Below are 9,724 nucleotides of genomic sequence, written 5' to 3' on the forward strand. Positions count from 1 at the left end.
GGTGGCGCTCCATCCCGAAAGTCTTCTCCTGGCTTTTTTCTAGGTCAAAATGACCTATATACCAGAAGATGGGCACCGGAGGTGGGCCTGGGTGAGCACAACGCACCAGGGCGCGCCTGGGCTCCCTGGCGCGCCCAGGTGGGTTGTGCCTACCTGGTAGGGCCCCTCTGGTAGTTATTTGCTCCAATATTCATCATGTATTTGATAAAAAAAATCTCCGTGAAGTTTCAGCTTGTTTGGAGTTGTGCAGAATAGGTGGCCTGACGTAGCTTTTCCAGGTCCAGATTTCCAGCTGCCGGAATTCTCCCTCTTTGTGTGTACCTTGTAAATTATGAGAGAAAAGGCATTAGAATTACTCCAAAAAGCATTATTATGCATAAAAATTGAAGGAAATATGCCCTAGAGGCAATAACAAAGTTGTTATTTATATTTCCTTATATCATGATAAATGTTTATTATTCATGCTAGAATTGTATTAACCAGAAACTTAGTACATGTGTGAATACATAGACAAACAGAGTGTCACTAGTATGCCTCTACTTGATTAGCTCGTTGAATCAAAGATGGTTAAGTTTCCTAGCCATAGACATGAGTTGTCATTTGATTAACGGGATCACATCATTAGAGAATGATGTGATTGACTTGACCCATTCCGTTAGCTTAGCACTTCATCATTTAGTATGTTGCTATTGCTTTCTTCATGACTTATACATGTTCCTATGACTATGAGATTATGCAACTCCCGAATACCAGAGGAACACTTTGTGTGCTACCAAACGTCACAACGTAACTGGGTGATTATAAAGGTGATCTACAGGTGTCTCCGATGGCTCTTGTTGAGTTGGCATAGATCGAGATAAGGATTTGTCACTCCGATTGTCGGAGAGGTATCTCTGGTCCCTCTCGGTAATGCACATCACTACAAGCCTTGCAAGCAATGTGACTAATGAGTTAGTTGCAAAATGATGCATTAGGAACGAGTAAAGAGACTTGCCGGTAACGAGATTGAACTAGGTATTGAGATACCGACGATCGAATCTCGGGCAAGCAACATAGCGATGACAAAGTGAACAATGTATGTTGTTATGCGGTTTGACCGATAAAGATCTTCGTAGAATATGTAGGAGCCAATATCAGCATCCAGGTTCCGCTATTGGTTATTGATCGGAGACGTGTCTCGGTCATGTCTACATAGTTCTCGAACCCGTAGGGTCCGCACGCTTAACGTTTGGTGACGATCAGTATTATGAGTTTATGTGATTTGATGTACCGAAGGTTGCTCGGAGTCCCGGATGAGATCACGGACATGACGAGGAGTCTCGAAATGGTCGAGACGTAAAGATCGATATATTGGAAAGGTTCCAAGTGGTTCGGGCATTTTTCCGGAGTACCGGGAGGTTACCGGAACCCCCCGGGAGAAGTTATGGGCCTTATGGGCCATAAGAAGGAAGCACACCAGCCCACAAGGGGCTAGTGCGCCCCCCTTGGGCAGGAGGCCGAATTGGAATAGGTTTGGGGGGCGGCGGCCCCCCTTTCCTTCTCTCCTACTCCTCCTTCCCTTCCTCTCCTACTCCAACTAGGGAAGGGGGATCCTAGTCCCGGTCGGAGTAGGACTCCCCTAGGGCACGCCATAGAGAGGGCCGGCCCCTCCCCTCCCCCACTCCTTTATATACGGGGGAGGGGGCACCCCATAGACACACAAGTTGATCATTGATCTCTTAGTCGTGTGCGGTGCCCCACTCCACCATAATCCACCTTGGTCATATCGTTGCAGTGCTTAGGTGAAGCCCTGCGTCGGTAGCTTCATCATCACCGTCATCACGCCGTCGTGCTGATGAAGCTCTCCCTCGACACTCTGCTGGATCGTGAGTTCGTGGAACGTCACCGAGCCGAACGTGTGCAGATTGCGGAGGTGCCGTACTTTCGGTGCTAGGATCGGTCGATCATGAAGACGTACGACTACATCAACCGTGCTGTCATAACGCTTCCGCTTATGGTCTACGAGGGTACGTGGACAAGATTCTCCCCTCTTGTTGCTATGCATCACCATGATCTTGCGTGTGCGTAGGAAAACTTTGAAATTACTACGTTCCCCAACAGTGGCATCCGAGCCAGGTTTATGCGTAGACGTTATATGCACGAGTAGAACACAAGTGAGTTGTGGGCGATACTAGTCATACTGCTTACCAGCATGTCATACTTTGATTCGGCGGTATTGTTGGATGAAGCGGCCCGGACCGACATTACGCGTACGCTTACGCGAGACTGGTTCTACCGATGTGCTTCGCACACAGGTGGCTGGCGGGTGTCAGTTTCTCCAACTTTAGTTGAATCGAGTGTGGCTACGCCCGGTCCTTGTTGAAGGTTAAAACATCACATAGTTGACGAAATATTGTTGTGGTTTTGATGTGTAGGTAAGAATGGTTCTTGCTCAGCCCGTAGCAGCCACGTAAAACTTGCAACAACAAAGTAGAGGACGTCTAACTTGTTTTTGCAGGGCATGTTGTGATGTGATATGGTAAGACATGATGCTAAATTTTATTGTATGAGATGATAATGTTTTGTAACAGAGTTATCGGCAACTGGCAGGAGCCATATGGTTGTCGCTTTATTGTATGAAATGCAATCGCCATTTAATTGCTTTACTTTATCACTAAGCAGTAGCGATAGTCGTAGAAGCAATAGTTGGCGAGACGACAACGATGCTACGATGGAGATCAAGGTGTCGCGCCGGTGACGATGGTGATCATGACGGTGGTTTGGAGATGGAGATCAAAGGCACAAGATGATGATGGCCATATCATATCACTTATATTGATTGCATGTGATGTTTATCCTTTATGCATCTTATTTTGCTTAGTTCGACGGTAGCATTATAAGATGATCTCTCACTAAATTTCAAGGTATAAGTGTTCTCCCTGAGTATGCACCGTTGTGAAAGTTCGTCGTGCCGAGGCACCACGTGATGATCGGGTGTGATAAGCTCTACGTTCACATACAACGGGTGCAAGCCAGTTTTGCACACGCAGAATACTCGGGTTAAACTTGATGAGCCTAGCATATGCAGATATGGCCTCAGAACACTGGAGACCGAAAGGTCGAGCGTGAATCATATAGTAGATATGATCAACATAGTGATGTTCACCATTGAAAACTACTCCATCTCACGTGATGATCGGACATGGTTTAGTTGATTTGGATCACGTGATCATTTAGATGACTAGAGGGATATCTATCTAAGTGGGAGTTCTTTAGTAATTTGATTAATTGAACTTTAATTTATCATGAACTTAGTCCTGGTAGTATTAGCATATCTATGTTGTAGATCAATAGCTCGCGTTTAGCTCCCCTGTTTTATTTTTGATATGTTCGTAGTGAAAACTAAGTTGAAAGATGTTAGTAGCAATGATGCGGATTGGATCAGTGATCTGAGGATTATCCTCATTGCTGCACAGAAGAATTATGTCCTTGATGCACCGCTAGATGACAGACCGATTACAGGAGCAAATGCAGACGTTATGAATGTTTTGGCAAGCTCGATATGATGACTACTTGATAGTTAAGTGCACCATGCTTTACGGCTTAGAATCGGGGCTTCAAAGACGATTTTGAAATGCCACGAAGCATATGAGATGTTCCAAGAGTTGAAATTAGTATTTCAGACTCATGCCCATGTCAAAAGGTATGAGACCTTTGACAAGTACTTTGCCTACAAGATGGAGGAGAATAGCTCAGCTAGTGAGCATGTGCTCGGAATGTCTGAGTACTACATTCACTTGAATCAAGTGGGAGTTAATCTTCCAGATAAGATAGTGATTGACAGAGTTCTCTAGTAACTATCACCAAGTTACTAGAACTTCGTGATGAACTATAATATGCAAGGGATAACGGAAACGATTCCCAAGCTCTTCGTGATGCTGAAATCGACGAAGGTAGAAATCAAGAAAGGCATCAAGTTGATGGTTGACAAGACCACTAGTTTCAAGAAAAAGGCAAAGGGAAGAAGGGGAACTTCAAAAAGAACGGCAAGCAAGTTGCTGCTCCCGTGAAGAAGCCCAAAGCTAGACCCAAGCCTGAAACTGAGTGCTTCTACCGCAAAGGAAACGGTCACTGGAAGTGGAACTGCCCTAGATATTTGGCGGATAAGAAGGATGGCAAAGTGAACAAAGGTATATTTGATATACATGTTATTGATGTGTACTTTACTAGTGTTTATAGCAACCCCTCAGTATTTGATACTAGTTCAGTTGCTAAGATTAGTAACTCGAAATGGGAGTTGCAGAATGAACAGAGACTAGTTAAGGGTGAAGTGATGATGTGTGTTGGAAGTGGTTCCAAGATTGATATGATCATCATCGCACACTCCCTATACTTTTGGGATTAGTGTTGAACCAAAATAAATGTTATTTGGTGTTTGCGTTAAGCATGAATATGATTTGATCATGTTTATTGCAATACGGTTATTCATTTAAAGTCAGAGAATAATTGTTGTTCTGTTTACATGAATAAAACCTTCAATGGTCATACACCCAAGGTGAATGGTTTATTGAATCTCGATCGTAGTGATACACATATTCATAATATTGAAGCCAAAAGATGCAAAGTTAATAATGATAGTGCAACTTATTTGTGGCACTGCCGTTTAGGTCATATTGGTGTAAAGCACATGAAGAAAATCCATGCTAATGGGCTTTTGGAATCACTTGATTATGAATCAGTTGATGCTTGCGAAACATGGCTCATGGGCAAGATGACTAAGACTCCGTTCTCCAGAACAATGGAGCGAGCAACAGACTTGTTGGAAAAAAATACATACTGATGTATGCAGTCCGATGAGTGTTGAGGCTCGCGGCAGGTATCGTTATTTTCTGACCTTCACAGATGATTTGAGCAGATATGGGTATATCTACTTGATGGAACATAAATCTGAAACATTTGGAAAGTTCAAATAATTTCAGAGTGAAGTGGAAAATCATCGTAACAAGAAAATAAAGTTTCTACGATCCGATTGTAGAGGAGAATATTTGAGTTACGAGTTTGGTCTTCATTTGAAACAATGCGGAATAGTTTCGCAACTCACGCCACCTGGAACACCACAGCGTAATGGTGTGTCCGAACATCGTAACTGTACTTTATTAGATATGGTGCAATCTGTGATGTCTCTTACCAATTTACCACTATCGTTTTGGGGTTATGCATTAGAGATAGCTGCATTCACGTTAAATAGGGCACCATCTAAATCCGTTGAGACGACACCATATGAACTGTGGTTTGGTAAGAAACCAAAGTTGTCGTTTCTTAAAGTTTGGGGTTGTGATGCTTATGTGAAAAAGTTTCAACCTGATAAGCTCGAACCCAAATCGGAGAAGTGCGTCTTCATAGGATACCCAAAAGAAAATGTTGGGTACACCTTCTATCACAGATGCGAAGGCAAGATCTTTGTTGCTAAGAATGGATTCTTTCTAGAGAAGAAGTTTCTCTCGAAAGAAGTGAGTGGGAGGAAAGTAGAACTTGATGAGGTAATAGTACCTTCTCCCGAATTGGAAAGTAGTTCATCACAGAAATCTGTTCCAGTGATGCCTACACCAATTAGTGAGGAAGTTAATGATGATGATCATGAAACTTCAGATCAAGTTACTACCAAACCTCGTAGGTCAACCAAAGTACGTTCCACACCAGAGTGGTACGGTAATCCTGTTCTGGAAGTCATGTTACTAGACCATGACGAACCTACGAACTATGAGGAAGCGATGATGAGCCCAGATTCCGCAAAATGGCTTGAGGCCGTGAAATCTGAGATGGGATCCATGTATGAGAACAAAGTGTGGACTTTGGTTGACTTGCCCGATGATCGGCAAGCCATAGTAAATAAATGGATCTTTAGGAGGAAGACAGACCCTGATAGTAGTGTTACTATCTAGAAAGCTAGACTTGTCGAAAAAGGTTTTTGACAAAGTTCAAGGTGTTGACTACGATTAGATTTTCTCACTCGTAGCGATGCTTAAGTCTGTCCGAATCATGTTAGCAAATTGCCACATTTTATGAAATCTGGCAAATGGATGTCAAAACTACATTCTTTAATGGATTTCTTAAAGAAGAGTTGTATATGATGCAACCAGAAGGTTTTTTTAAATCTTAAAGGTGCTAAAAAAATGTGCAAGCTCCAAATATCCATCTATGGACTGGTGCAAGCATCTCGGAGTTGGAATATACGCTTTGATGAGTTGATCAAAGCATATAGTTTTATACAGACTTGTGGTGAAGCCTGTATTTACAAGAAAGTGAGTGGGAGCACTACATCATTTCTGATAAGTATATGTGAATGACATATTGCTGATCGGAAATAATGTAGAATTTTCTGGAAAGCATAAAGGATTATTTGAAAGGAGTTTTTTTAAAGAAAGACCTCAGTGAAGCTGCTTACATATTGAGCATCAAGATCTATAGAGATAGATCAAGACGCTTGATAAGTTTTTTCAATGAGTACATACCTTGACAAATTTTTGAAGTAGTTCAAAATGGAACAGTCAAAGAAGGAGTTCTTGCCTGTATTGCAAGGTGTGAAATTGAGTAGGACTCAAAGCCCGACCACGGCAGAAGATAGAAAGAGAATGAAAGTCATTCCCTATGCCTCAGCCATAGGTTCTATAAAGTATGCCATGCTATGTACCAGATCTATTGTATACCCTACACTGAGTTTGGCAAGGGAGTACAATAGTAATCTAGGAGTAGATCACAGGACAGCGGTCAAAATTATCCTTAGTGGAATAAGGATATGTTTCTCGATTATGGAGGTGACAAAAGGTTCGTCGTAAAGAGTTACGTCGATGCAAGCTTTGACACCGATCTGGATGACTCTAAGTCTCGATCTAGATACATATTGAAAGTGGGAGCAATTAGCTAGAGTAGCTCCATGCAGAGCATTGTTGACATAGGAATTTGCAAAATACATACGGATCTGAATATGGCAGACCCGTTGACTAAACTTATCTCACAAGCAAAACATGATCACACCTTAGTACTCTTTGGGTGTTAATCACATGGCGATGTGAACTAAGATTACTAACTCTAGTAAACCCTTTGAGTGTTGGTCACATGGCGATGTGAACTATGGGTGTTAATCACATGGTGATGTGAACTATTGGTGTTAAATCACATGGCGATGTGAACTAGATTATTGACTCTAGTGCAAGTGGGAGACTGAAGGAAATATGCCCTAGAGGCAATAATAAAGTTGTTATTTATATTTCCTTATATCATGATAAATTTTTATTATTCATGCTAGAATTGTATTAACCGGGAACTTAGTACATGTGTCAATACATAGACAAACAGAGTGTCACTAGTATGCCTCTACTTGACTAGCTCGTTGAATCAAAGATGGTTAAGTTTCCTAGCCATAGACATGAGTTATCATTTGATTAACGGGATCACATCATTAGAGAATGATGTGATTGACTTGACCCATTCCGTTAGCTTAGCACTTGATCGTTTAGTATGTTGCTATTGCTTTCTTCATGACTTATACATGTTCCTATGACTATGAGATTATGCAACTCCCGAATACCGGAGGAACACTTTGTGTGCTACCAAACGTCACAACGTAACTGGGTGATTATAAAGGTGCTCTACAGGTGTCTCTGATGGTACTTGTTGAGTTGGCATAAATCGAGATTAGGATTTGTCACTCCGATTGTCGGAAAGGTATCTCTGGGCCCTCTCGGTAATGCACATCACTATAAGCCTTGCAAGAAATGTGACTAATGAGTTAGTTGCGAAATGATGCATTACAGAACGAGTAAAGAGACTTGCCGGTAACGAGATTGAACTAGGTATTGAGATACCGACGATCGAATCTCGGGCAAGTAACATACCGATGACAAAGCGAACAACGTATGTTGCTATGCGATTTGACCGATATGGATCTTCGTAGAATATGTAGGAGCCAATATGAGCATCCAGGTTCCGCTATTGGTTATCGGCCAGAGATGTGTCTCGGTCATGTCTACATAGTTCTCGAACCCGTAGGGTCCGCACGCTTAACGTTTGGTGACGATCGGTATTATGAGTTTATGTGATTTGATGTACCGAAGGTTGTTTGGAGTCCCGGATGAGATCACAGACATGACGAGGAGTCTCAAAATAGTCGAGACGTAAAGATCGATATATTGGAAGGCTATATTCGGACATCGGAAAGGTTCCGAGTGGTTCGGGCATTTTTCCGGAGTACCGGGAGGTTACCGGACCCCCCCCCCCCCCGGGAGAAGTTATGGGCCTTATGGGCCATAAGAAGGAAGCACACCAGCCCACAAGGGGCTGGTGCACCCCCCTTGGGCAGGAGGCCGAATTGGAATAGGTTTGGGGGGCGGCGGCCCCCTTTCCTTCTCTCCTACTCCTCCTTCCCTTCCTCTCCTACTCCAACTAGGGAAGGGGGATCCTAGTCCCTGTGGGAGTTGGACTCCCCTAGGGCGCGCCATAGAGAGGGCCGGCCCCTCCCCTCCCCCACTCCTTTATATACGGGGGAGGGGGCACCCCATAGACACACAAGTTGATCATTGATCTCTTAGCCGTGTGCGGTGCCCCCCTCCATCATAATCCACCTCGGTCATATCGTTGCAGTGCTTAGGCGAAGCCCTGCGCCGGTAGCTTCATCATCACCGTCATCATGCCATCGTGCTGACGAAGCTCTCCCTCGACACTCTGTTGGATTGTGAGTTCATGGGACGTCACCGAGCCGAACGTGTGCAGATCGCGGAGGTGTCGTACTTTCGGTGCTAGGATCGGCCGATCGTGATGACGTACGACTACATCAACCGCGTTGCCATAACGCTTCCACTTACGGACTACGAGGGTACGTGGACAACACTCTCCCCTCTTGTTGCTATGCATCACCATGATCTTGCGTGTGCGTAGGAAAATTTTGAAATTACTACGTTCCCCAACAAAAACATCATAAATAATAATAAGGAAACATGATGCGAAATGGACGTATCAGCCACCGGTGATGATTTCCCCCTCCAACGGAGGGCCGGAACGGGGTCTAGATTGGTTTTTCATGGATAAGAGGCTTGCGATAGCGGAACTTCTGATCTATCGACTCCCCTAGGGTTTTTGGAATATTTGGGAATTTATAGGGCGAAGAGGCGGTGCGGGAGGCCACCGAGGTGGGCACAACCCACCTAGGCGCGCCTTGGTGGGTTGTGCTCCCCTCGGAGCCCCCCTCTAGTACTTCTTTGGCCACTGGATGTCTTCTGGTCCGAAAAAAATCTCCAGAAAGTTTCACTGTGTTTGGACTCCGTTTGGTATTGATTTTCTTCGAAGTAAAAAACAAGCAAAAAGAAGCAACCGACACTGGGCACTGGGCACTATGTCAATAGGTTAGTCCCAAAAAAGATATAAAGTTGCTATAAAATGATTGTAAAACATCCAAGAATGATAATATAACAGCATGGAACAATCAAAAATTATAGATACATTGGAGACGTATCAGCATCCCCAAGCTTAATTCCTGCTAGTCCTCGAGTAGGTAAATGATAAAAATAGAATTTTTGATGTGGAATGATGCCTAACATGTTCATCATGTATTCTTTCCTTTTGTAGCATGGACATTTGGACTTTTATGGTTCAAAGCAATAGTGTAGTTTTGAATGAAGATTTCAATACTCAAGCATATCAACAAGCAACCATGTCTTTCAAAATATCAACACTAAAGAAAGTTATCCCT

Source organism: Aegilops tauschii, chromosome 3, assembly GCF_002575655.3.
Source record: "Aegilops tauschii subsp. strangulata cultivar AL8/78 chromosome 3, Aet v6.0, whole genome shotgun sequence".
NCBI lineage: Eukaryota > Viridiplantae > Streptophyta > Magnoliopsida > Poales > Poaceae > Aegilops > Aegilops tauschii.